This window comes from Phocoena phocoena, chromosome 17, assembly GCF_963924675.1.
Source record: "Phocoena phocoena chromosome 17, mPhoPho1.1, whole genome shotgun sequence".
In the NCBI taxonomy this organism is placed as follows: Eukaryota; Metazoa; Chordata; class Mammalia; order Artiodactyla; family Phocoenidae; genus Phocoena; species Phocoena phocoena.
In genome coordinates this window covers 6,388,099-6,397,215 of record NC_089235.1, presented here as the reverse complement: position 1 = coordinate 6,397,215, position 9,117 = coordinate 6,388,099, and positions in this window count along the sequence as shown.

Below are 9,117 nucleotides of genomic sequence, written 5' to 3'. Positions count from 1 at the left end.
GAATTGACGTTGAGGAGGAAGAACCCTGTAAACTTTCTTTGCGATCAGAACTAGAGACTTCTAAATTCATCTGAGATTTATTCAAACTCCTGTCTTATCCCAAGCACTTTTATACCCCCGGATGCAAAGGTAAAAAGAAGTAGTCCTGGTCATTATAAAACTCACAATCTATTGGGAGAGGGAGAGGTATAAACAGATAATAAAGTGCCATTTGCAGTAGAGCTTTGCAGGAAACGTTATGAGTGGCGTGTGGGGTGTGAAGGGGAGTATTCTGTTGGCATCTGCTATGTGCACCATGCTAGGTGCGTTCGATTGTATGTGTAATCTCGTCTCTTCCTCTGCCAGGTAAGTATTGTTATTACCGTGTTATACCTGAGGAAGGCAGACGACAAATAACGACTAAACTCACCCTGTTGTAAATGGCGGTACCAGATCCTAAGCCTCGCATTTGTTGGTTGTCCAGATATTCTTTTGAGTACAACGTTCTGCCCTAGAAATCCCGGGCTTCTCTTTATAACCCATAAAGCCAAAGGCATTTGGCCGAATCTTGAAGGTTAAGTACCCCTGGTAAACTTTGGACCAAAAGGGACCACCGGGAGAGGCATGGGTTTGAAATACCGTGTTTATCCTGATAAAGTACTGCATGGCAGAACCTTAGGAGAAATGACAAAAGACGGTTGGGGGTTGGAGAGTGTGGGTTTGGATCTAGACTGGAGGTGTAGGCTTAGGGCAGATGCTGAACGGTCTTGCCTTAGTGAAGAGATTGAATATTACGCTCCGGGCCAGTGATTCTTAAGGCTGATGCACGTTAGAACTCCCCTGCCGTCCTTTCACTGCAGGAACTCAGACTTAATTAGTATGGGGTTGCACTCAAGCATCATGTTTTTATAAGCCGCTCCCCAAGTGGACTTTGCTTCTGGCTATGACAGTGTACCTGGTACTGGATTTGCCCTTCCACTCCCACCAATGAAAAAACGAGACAAAATATATGAAACGATTATTTTCAGACATTGAACTACAGGCAGTACAGATCTGTGCTATGCCAGAGAAGGGAAACAAGCAAAATGAGCTATGTTTGTCCTGGCTTTCTGCCTGGAACTCTCCTACAATGCTGGTCGGAATGGAGAATGGTACAGCTACTTTGGAAAATAGACAGTTTCTTCTAAAGTTAAATATTCAGTTATCATAAGATCCAGCAATAACACTCCTAAATACTGACCCAAGAGGAATGAAAACATATGTTTACAAAAATATTTGTACCCAAATGTTCATAGAAGCTTTATTCATAATAGCCCCAAACTGGAAACAATCCAAATGTCCATCAACAAATGAATGGATAACATTTCGAGAAATTCATACCACAGAATACTACTCAACAGTAAAAAGGAAGAAATTACTGATTCACACACCATGGCTGAATCTCAAAGACATTATCTTGGGTAAAAGAAGCCGGATGTCAAAGAGTAAATATTGTCCGATTCAATTTATACGAGATTCTAGAGCAGGCAAAACTTATCTTTCCTGACAGGGGTTGCTTAGGGTCAACTCTTTGGGGGAAGGATAAGCTTGGGGAATTTGAAAAAGGATATGTGGGAACTTTTTGAAGTGATGAAAATGTTTTATATTGTTATTGATGGTGATAATTACACACTTTGTGTGTGTGTGTATGTATGTGTTAAAAACACATTGAGCTATATACTTAAAATGGGTGTACTTTATTATATGTAAATCACACATTTATAAAATTAGTTGACAAAAACCTCCCCAGATAATTCTGTTGTTCAGCCAAGGTTGAGAACCACTGGTCTAAGGCAATTGGGAGCCATTAAGTGGTTTGTGATTTAGAAAGATAAAAGATAACAGTGTGTAAGATGAATCAGAGTTACAAAATTAGAAGGTTATTACAACAATGTGGGGTGATTAGGATTAAGGTTTTTTTTGTTTGTTTGTTTGTTTTTTCCGCCTTCGCTGTGCAGCTTGTGGAATCTTAGTTCCCCAGCCAGGGATTGAACCTAGGCCCGTGGCAGTGAAAGCAGCAGGCCCTAACCAGTGGACCGCCAGGGAATTCCCAGGAATAAAGTTTTATCAGTGATAGTGGGTAAAGAGAGAAGCAGTAATTGGTAGAGATATTAGGACCAGAGCCAACTGGTGCTGAAGTCTTACATGGGGAATATGTGCAAGGAGGAGGAATACAGGATGACGTTGAGGGTTTTGGTTAGGTGATTTGGTAATGGCGCCTCCTATAAATTATTCAGTTGAAAGGGAGAAGCAGACCTGAAAAGACAGAAACGAGTTTGTTGTGGACATTTTGTGGTTTCGTTTTGCTTTATTTCCTTCCAGTTTTATTGAGCTATAACTGACATACAGCACTATATAAGTTTAAGGGGTACAGCATAATGATTTGACTTAATACATCATGAAATGTTTACCCCAGTAGGTTTAGTGAACATCCATCAAATGGTATAGATACAAAATATAATAAAAGAGATCATTTAGGAGATCATCAACTTAAAATAATCCTGTATATTTATAGGTTGCTGTATATAAACCTCATGGGAACCAACACTGCAATAGATAAACACACACACACACAAAGAGAAAGAACTCCAAACATACCACTAAACATAGTCATCAAATCACAATGGAAAAGAGTGTTATGACATTTTGAATTCAAAATTTATGTGGGACACTAGAGGGAAAATACATCACAGAGCAATTGCAAACGTGGGTCTAGATATTAGGAAGTAAGAGAATCTTGCTTTGGAGATATAGGTTTGGTGATGACTGCCCATGAGCGATAGCAGGGTAGATGAGGCTTCCTGGGGCAGTGTGAGATGTGATAAGATGTGAGCACCGAGAATACTTAGAAAAACCAGCACTGAAGGGCTCAGTGGGGAAAGGAGAACATTCGGACTAGACCTAGGGAGTAGTCAGAGAGGGAGGGTGAAGGCAAGAGACTGGACAAACCAGCGACATGGCGGTTTCAAGCAGGAGACCAACGCTGTCGTTTCCTATGGATAATCAAGATTAGGATTCCCTGGTGGGCTAGTGGTTAGGACTCAGCGTTTTCACTGCCGTGGGCCTGGGTTCAATCCCTGGTCGGGGAACTAAGATCCCACAAGCCTCGCATATGGGCAAAAAAAAAAAAAATTAGGACTGGAATGTGTCCACTGGATTAAGAGAAGAGATTGCTGTACCAAGTTTACTATGAATTTCATAGAGAGGAAAATCCACATTTTAGCAGTTTGAGAATGACAGCTAGGACAGTAAAGCTGTGTTTTCAATGTACTTAAAAGTCAGAGGTGTGCAGGGCGTGGCTTATCCTGGCTCGGGAGAGCCTGTGGTTAAATTTTCAGGAATTTTACAGGTAGATGTTAAACACAGCCATTGTTAAAAATGGAGGGGAAGGGGGGAAGGATAAATTAGGAGTATGGGATTAACAGATACACACCACCATATACATAGATAACAGGAATTTACTGTATAGCATAGGGAACTATTTCACTATCTTGTAATAACCTACAATGGAAAAGAATTAAAAAAAAAGGATATAGCTATATACATATGTATATGTATGACCGAATCACTTTGCTGTACACCTGAAACTAACACAATATTGTAAATCCACTATACTTCAATAAAAAAGTAAAAAAAAAAAGAAAAAAATTAAGTTACATAAACTTACAATGAAATCATATTAAAAACCAATGTAATAAATACTAAAAATCAATTCCAAATTATTTAAATACATTTTATAATTATCTATGCCATACATTTTATTATCTATTACCTATTCTAAATATATTTTATTATTATCTATACAGCTATTGTATCTACATGGTGGAAATACCATGTAATGGCACGCTATGGTACACCTCTTCCCAACTCCACTTTCAGTGACAACATGTTGGTAGCTTGGAATTCACCATGGTGGGAGTATTCACAACTCAGAAATTGGCAAATGCCACACTTAAGACCTTGATTTATTATTTTGTTCATTGTCTACTCTGAATTTAAGAATGTGGTGGAGAAAATGTTTACAAGGCAGTTAAGACTTAAAAGTGTGCTGTGTCTGTAGCTGCTATACTGGGAATAGCAAAAGGGAAAAAAAGGGGGCATTCTTTCAGTATTTGAAAATGACTGACTGATACAGGAAGGAAGTAGCTGCTCGTGTCATGTCATTGAGTTACTATGTATATTATGTTGTTTCACTCACATCTTAACTTGAATGAAAGTATCAACCGACATTGGTGACATTCATGACAGACAGTACCTCTCTTTTTAGCTTGTGATGGAAGCAATAGTACCTCTTCCCATTCTTCTCCAAAGAAATGATCACAAGTACCTCACTTACCCTCCATTTCTTCCTATTTTATATTCTCAGAGTGATTGAGGGGGTTCGAGAATCATGGAACTTATTCATTCTAAAGTTTCTTACCATTTACCATAAGCTACAAATCAGTATTTTTTATTTATTGATTTATTTATTTTTGGCTGCGTTGGGTCTTTGTTGCTGTGCGCGGGCTTTCTCTAGTTGCAGCAAGCGGGGGCTGCTCTTCGTTGTGGTGCGTAGGCTTCTCATTGCGGTGGCTTCTCTTGCTGTGGAGCACGGGCTCTAGAAGTACAGGCTTCAGTAGTTGTGGCTCGCAGGCTCAGTAGTTGTGACTCACGGGCTCTAGAGCGCAGGCTCAGTAGTTGTGGCACACGGGCTTAGTTGCTCCGTGGCTTGTGGGATCTTCCCGGACCAGGGCTCGAACCCGTGTCCCCTGCATTGGCAGGTGGATTCTTAACCGCTGTGCCGCCAGGGAAGTCCCCAGAGTCATTTTTAATTCCTCTTTTTCCTTTAACCTCACAGTTTATTGTTTACCAAATCTTTTGATTTCTCCTCCAAAATATCTCTTCTTCACCCTCATTGCACTGACATGGTACAAATTCTTTTCCTTTTAATTGAAATAAAATTGTAATAGATTTAAAGTGTACAGTGTGATGATTTGATACATGTAAATCTTGTGAAAGGATTCCCCGCATCTGGTTACTTAACATGCCCATCACCTCACATATTTCCTTTTATTCTGGTGAGAACAGTTAACTTCTACTCTCTTAGAGTAGAACTTCAAGTCTCAAATTTCAGTTATGCAACACAGTCAACTACAGTCATCATATTTTACATTAGCTCCTCAGACCTTATCTTATAATTGAAAGTCTGCAAGTAGACCTCTTTCCGGGAAAAGACTGGGAGATGGGCATTTCTGTCTGCTCCCTCTGCACTGAGCCCTGGGGTGACAGCCAGTTAGGAGCTGTTTCTTTGTTTGCTACGGTCTGATAGGTCCTACAAATGCAAGCCCCACTGGCCCCCAGAGCCAGGCAATCAAGGGGTGCATCTCCTGGGTTGCATCTGCAAAAGCCAGGCGTCAGATGTGCGTACAGGCTCCTTCCAGGGAGGAAACTGTGACTTGGAGGCAGACCTAGGGAGTTGGAGATGCCCCTACCAGACTCCCCCGTCTCCATGGGGGGCAGCAGGCGGCCCCTAGGCATGTGCTAAATTAGGGGCCTGGCCCTCAGGCTGCAGATTTTAAGGAATGCAAAGAGACCTCTTTTAGGTAAAAACGAGGAGGTGGGCATTTCTGTCTGCTGCTTCCGCACTTAGCACTGGGGGGCAGCCATGAGGTGTCCTCACAAGCCCATTAACAACTCTTTCTTTCTTTGCTTTAGCTTTGTACCATAAACGCTGCTGGCTTTCAGAGCTAGGTGTTTCGGGGGCCCATCCCTTAGGTGGAAGTTTTAAAAGCTAGGGCACTAGATGTTGGGCCGAAACCCCTTGCTCCCCAGGGAGAAGCTGGGAGTTGTGAGTTCCCTCCTGACTGTATGTCACTGCACCGGAGGTGGGGTTTCTGATGAAAGTTTCAACCTTTCCTACCCGTTCTGATGTGGATTTTTTTCTCATTTGCCTGATGTGGAGGAGTTGTCCAGCTAGTTTTTGCCTTTCTTTCAGAGGGGATTGTTCTGTGTGGAGCTGCAGATTTGAGGTGTCCATGGGAGGAGGTGAATTCAGGAACCTCCTATGTCTCCGTCTTGGACTGGAACTCTCCGTCGGTTTACTTGTAGAATTTCCCTTTCTCTCTGAAATTCCTCACCTCTTCACCCATCAGATCTCTCTTTTCCTATAGATTCTTTAGCATATTCCTTTTACTTATTTAAGAATCCCTGACTGCTGATTCTAACATCTGGTCATTGCAGGGCCTGTTTATAATAACTGCTTTTTAACTTCTTAGAAATTGCGGGTCACATTTTCTTGCTTCTTTGCATAGCTAATATTTTTTATTTGTATATTGAATATTGTAAAGGATACATTATAGGAGCTCTGAATTCTTTCCTCTTTCTCTGAAAAGTGTTGTTCTTTTGTTGTAGGCAGTAAGTCCTAAGACATAGCCATTAGTTTTAAATGTGGCCCTTTATTGTATGGTGACTCTTCTGGTACTCAATGGAAAACCCAAAGTATTTACCAGTTCCCTCTCATTTGGCATGACTTGAACTCTAAACGCTTTCTCTCAAGAAGAGAAAGATGCTGAAATCTCTGCCCAGGTCGTTTAGGCTCTACCTTCTGCTGCTTTCTGCTCTGTTTCTTGGACTCTCACCTTAGGTCTGCACAGTTAAGAAGCCAGTCAAGGATTTGAGAGGAGTTTTGCACAGATTTGGGGACCCCTTCCTTTGGCTACCGCTTTGCTAGGACTCCTCCTCTTAATTCCCAGCCCCAAACTCTGACCTCTGAATCCTTGGCCGGACGAACCTGTCCCTTTCTACTTGAGCTCCATTTCCCGTGTGAAGCACAGTTAGTGGAGCCGTTAGATGAGTAGTCAGTAAATTTAGATCAACCCAGCCTGCTTCCCCTAAGGCTGAGATCGCCTGTGACATCTGCCTGTGTTTGGTCATGCTTGTGTCCAGAAATTCTAACTATTAGGAGGAGATCAGTCTGATACAACCTCTTCTGTCACTGCTGGAAATGGAACCTCAGTTTGCTAATATTGTTGGGAAGTTTGCATTTATGTTCATGAATGATATTAGCCTATAATTTTTCTTTCTTGTAATGTCCTTGTTAAGTTTGAGGATCAGATTTATTCTGACCTCACTGAGTGTATGGAGAAGTATTCCCACTTCTTTTAATTCCATGGAGGAGTTTCTCCTACATTGGTGGTTTTTTCTTCTTTAAATCTGAGTAGAACTTATTGGTTAAGGCATTTGGGGTTAGACTTTTCTTTATGGAAGTTTTCAAATTACAGATCACAGAGCTGTCTCCCCAGTCCTGGGCCTCAGTTTCCCTTCCTGTGTAGACAGGTACCATGAGATCTTCTGGACTTGTCTCTCTGGATCTCTCACCATCTACAGAGTTGTGAATTCACTTCCCAGACTTACTCTTAGCCCAGGATCCAATCTTTTCAACTAAATGTATCCAGGAAGCCTTCAACTCTGTAGAAACATAAAAAGAGTTTTTCTAAACGCCACAATGACTTTACGCAAAGCAGATGCTGCCAGCCTCTTTGACTTAACCTCACCCTCCACTCTCCTCAAGAATGTCGGGAAGGTGCACATCGAAGCTCTAAGTGTATGTCTGTTCTGTTTCCTTCGGTTTATTGTAAAGGCCTCTATTTTTCTGTCGTTCGATTTGCTTCTCTTTTCTGTTCCCAAAGTTGAGCATCTTCTAAAAAGTATCTCCGAAAAGCATGACTGGACATTTATATGTTCTGGAATCTAAATGTTTGTGGTTGACCTAAGAGAATACAGAAGTAAAGTCACCTCTACGGGTTTTGCTGATGGGAGATTTTGGGTTCAGATGGTCCAGGAGCAGCGTGATGACATCACTGATCACCTTGGAGACGACTGTGGTAGATGGGGCTGGTGGCCCGCTGATAATAACTCCCGATCATATCATTGCTTCTCCTCTGCTTTTTATGTTTATATGTATACTTGATGCTTGAACAACATGGGGGCTAGGGGCGCCGACCCTCCGCATAGTCGAAAACCTGCCAGAAGTTTGCAGTCAGCTCTCTGTATCTGGGTTCTGAATCTGAGCACCAACCGTAGATTGTGTAGTACTGTAGTACATATTTACGGAAAAAAATGCACGTCCAAGTTCAGTCCTGGGCAGTTCAAGCTGTGTTGTTCAACGGTCAGCTGTATTCTCTTTATCTACCAGCTGTTTCTTTTTTTTTTCCCCCAGCTGTTCCTTTTAAAGACAAATATTAGATCTACCTATAGAAGTAACAACCTTTTATTTTACTATCATCTTGAGTATTAGATAATCTAAGTTCTTATGACTATATGTAAGATAAAATGCCCATCGATATGGGGGTTCTTCTATATGTACAATTAGCATATGTGTGCGCATCAGTCAGGAAAGGCACTGCTCTGGTGACAAAGCGTCCACACGTCTCAGTGATGCTTACAGACCACGGGGTGACAATGAGTCAACGGGGACGGTCTCTGTCTCATGATAGCTTTGCTCAGAGACCCAGACTGATGCCGCTTCCACCCTCTGGGACAGTCTCTGCTGTCACACAGGCAGAAGGACATTTGCAGAATCGTGCTCAGGCCTTAAAGCTTTTGACTGGACCTGGTACGCGATGCTCCCATTCATGTGTCCTTGGCCAGAGTGAATACGGAGGCCCTGCCTGACCGTCCAGGACTTGGGGGATGCAGGAGAGCTGGAGCTGTGATCACACGAATGGCTATTTCAGTGTGATTCACAAGTTAAGAGCAGGGGAGCACCCAAGGCTTTCCTGCACTGGTTCTAAAGCACTGGTCCTGGGAGTAAACAGTCCCTTTCATCTCGTTCTGAAATTGTAACAGAGACACAGTACAGTGGACTAGTAAGTGTAACTAAGAAAATGCGGTGGTGTAATGATCACTACACGATTCCCCGAAAGCTGTTCTTTTTATGTCTAAAGCCACCGAGGTCTTCCCGCTGTCATCGCAGTGAGAGAACTGAGACCTGTTCTCAGATAGTGGCTTCAGAATTATGTGAACGGAGCTTCACGCTCACGCACGGGCTCTGCTCTTCACAGGCATCTCCCCCTTCATGCTTCCTTCCGGTTCTCAGCCCTGCGATACGTTACTGTCTTT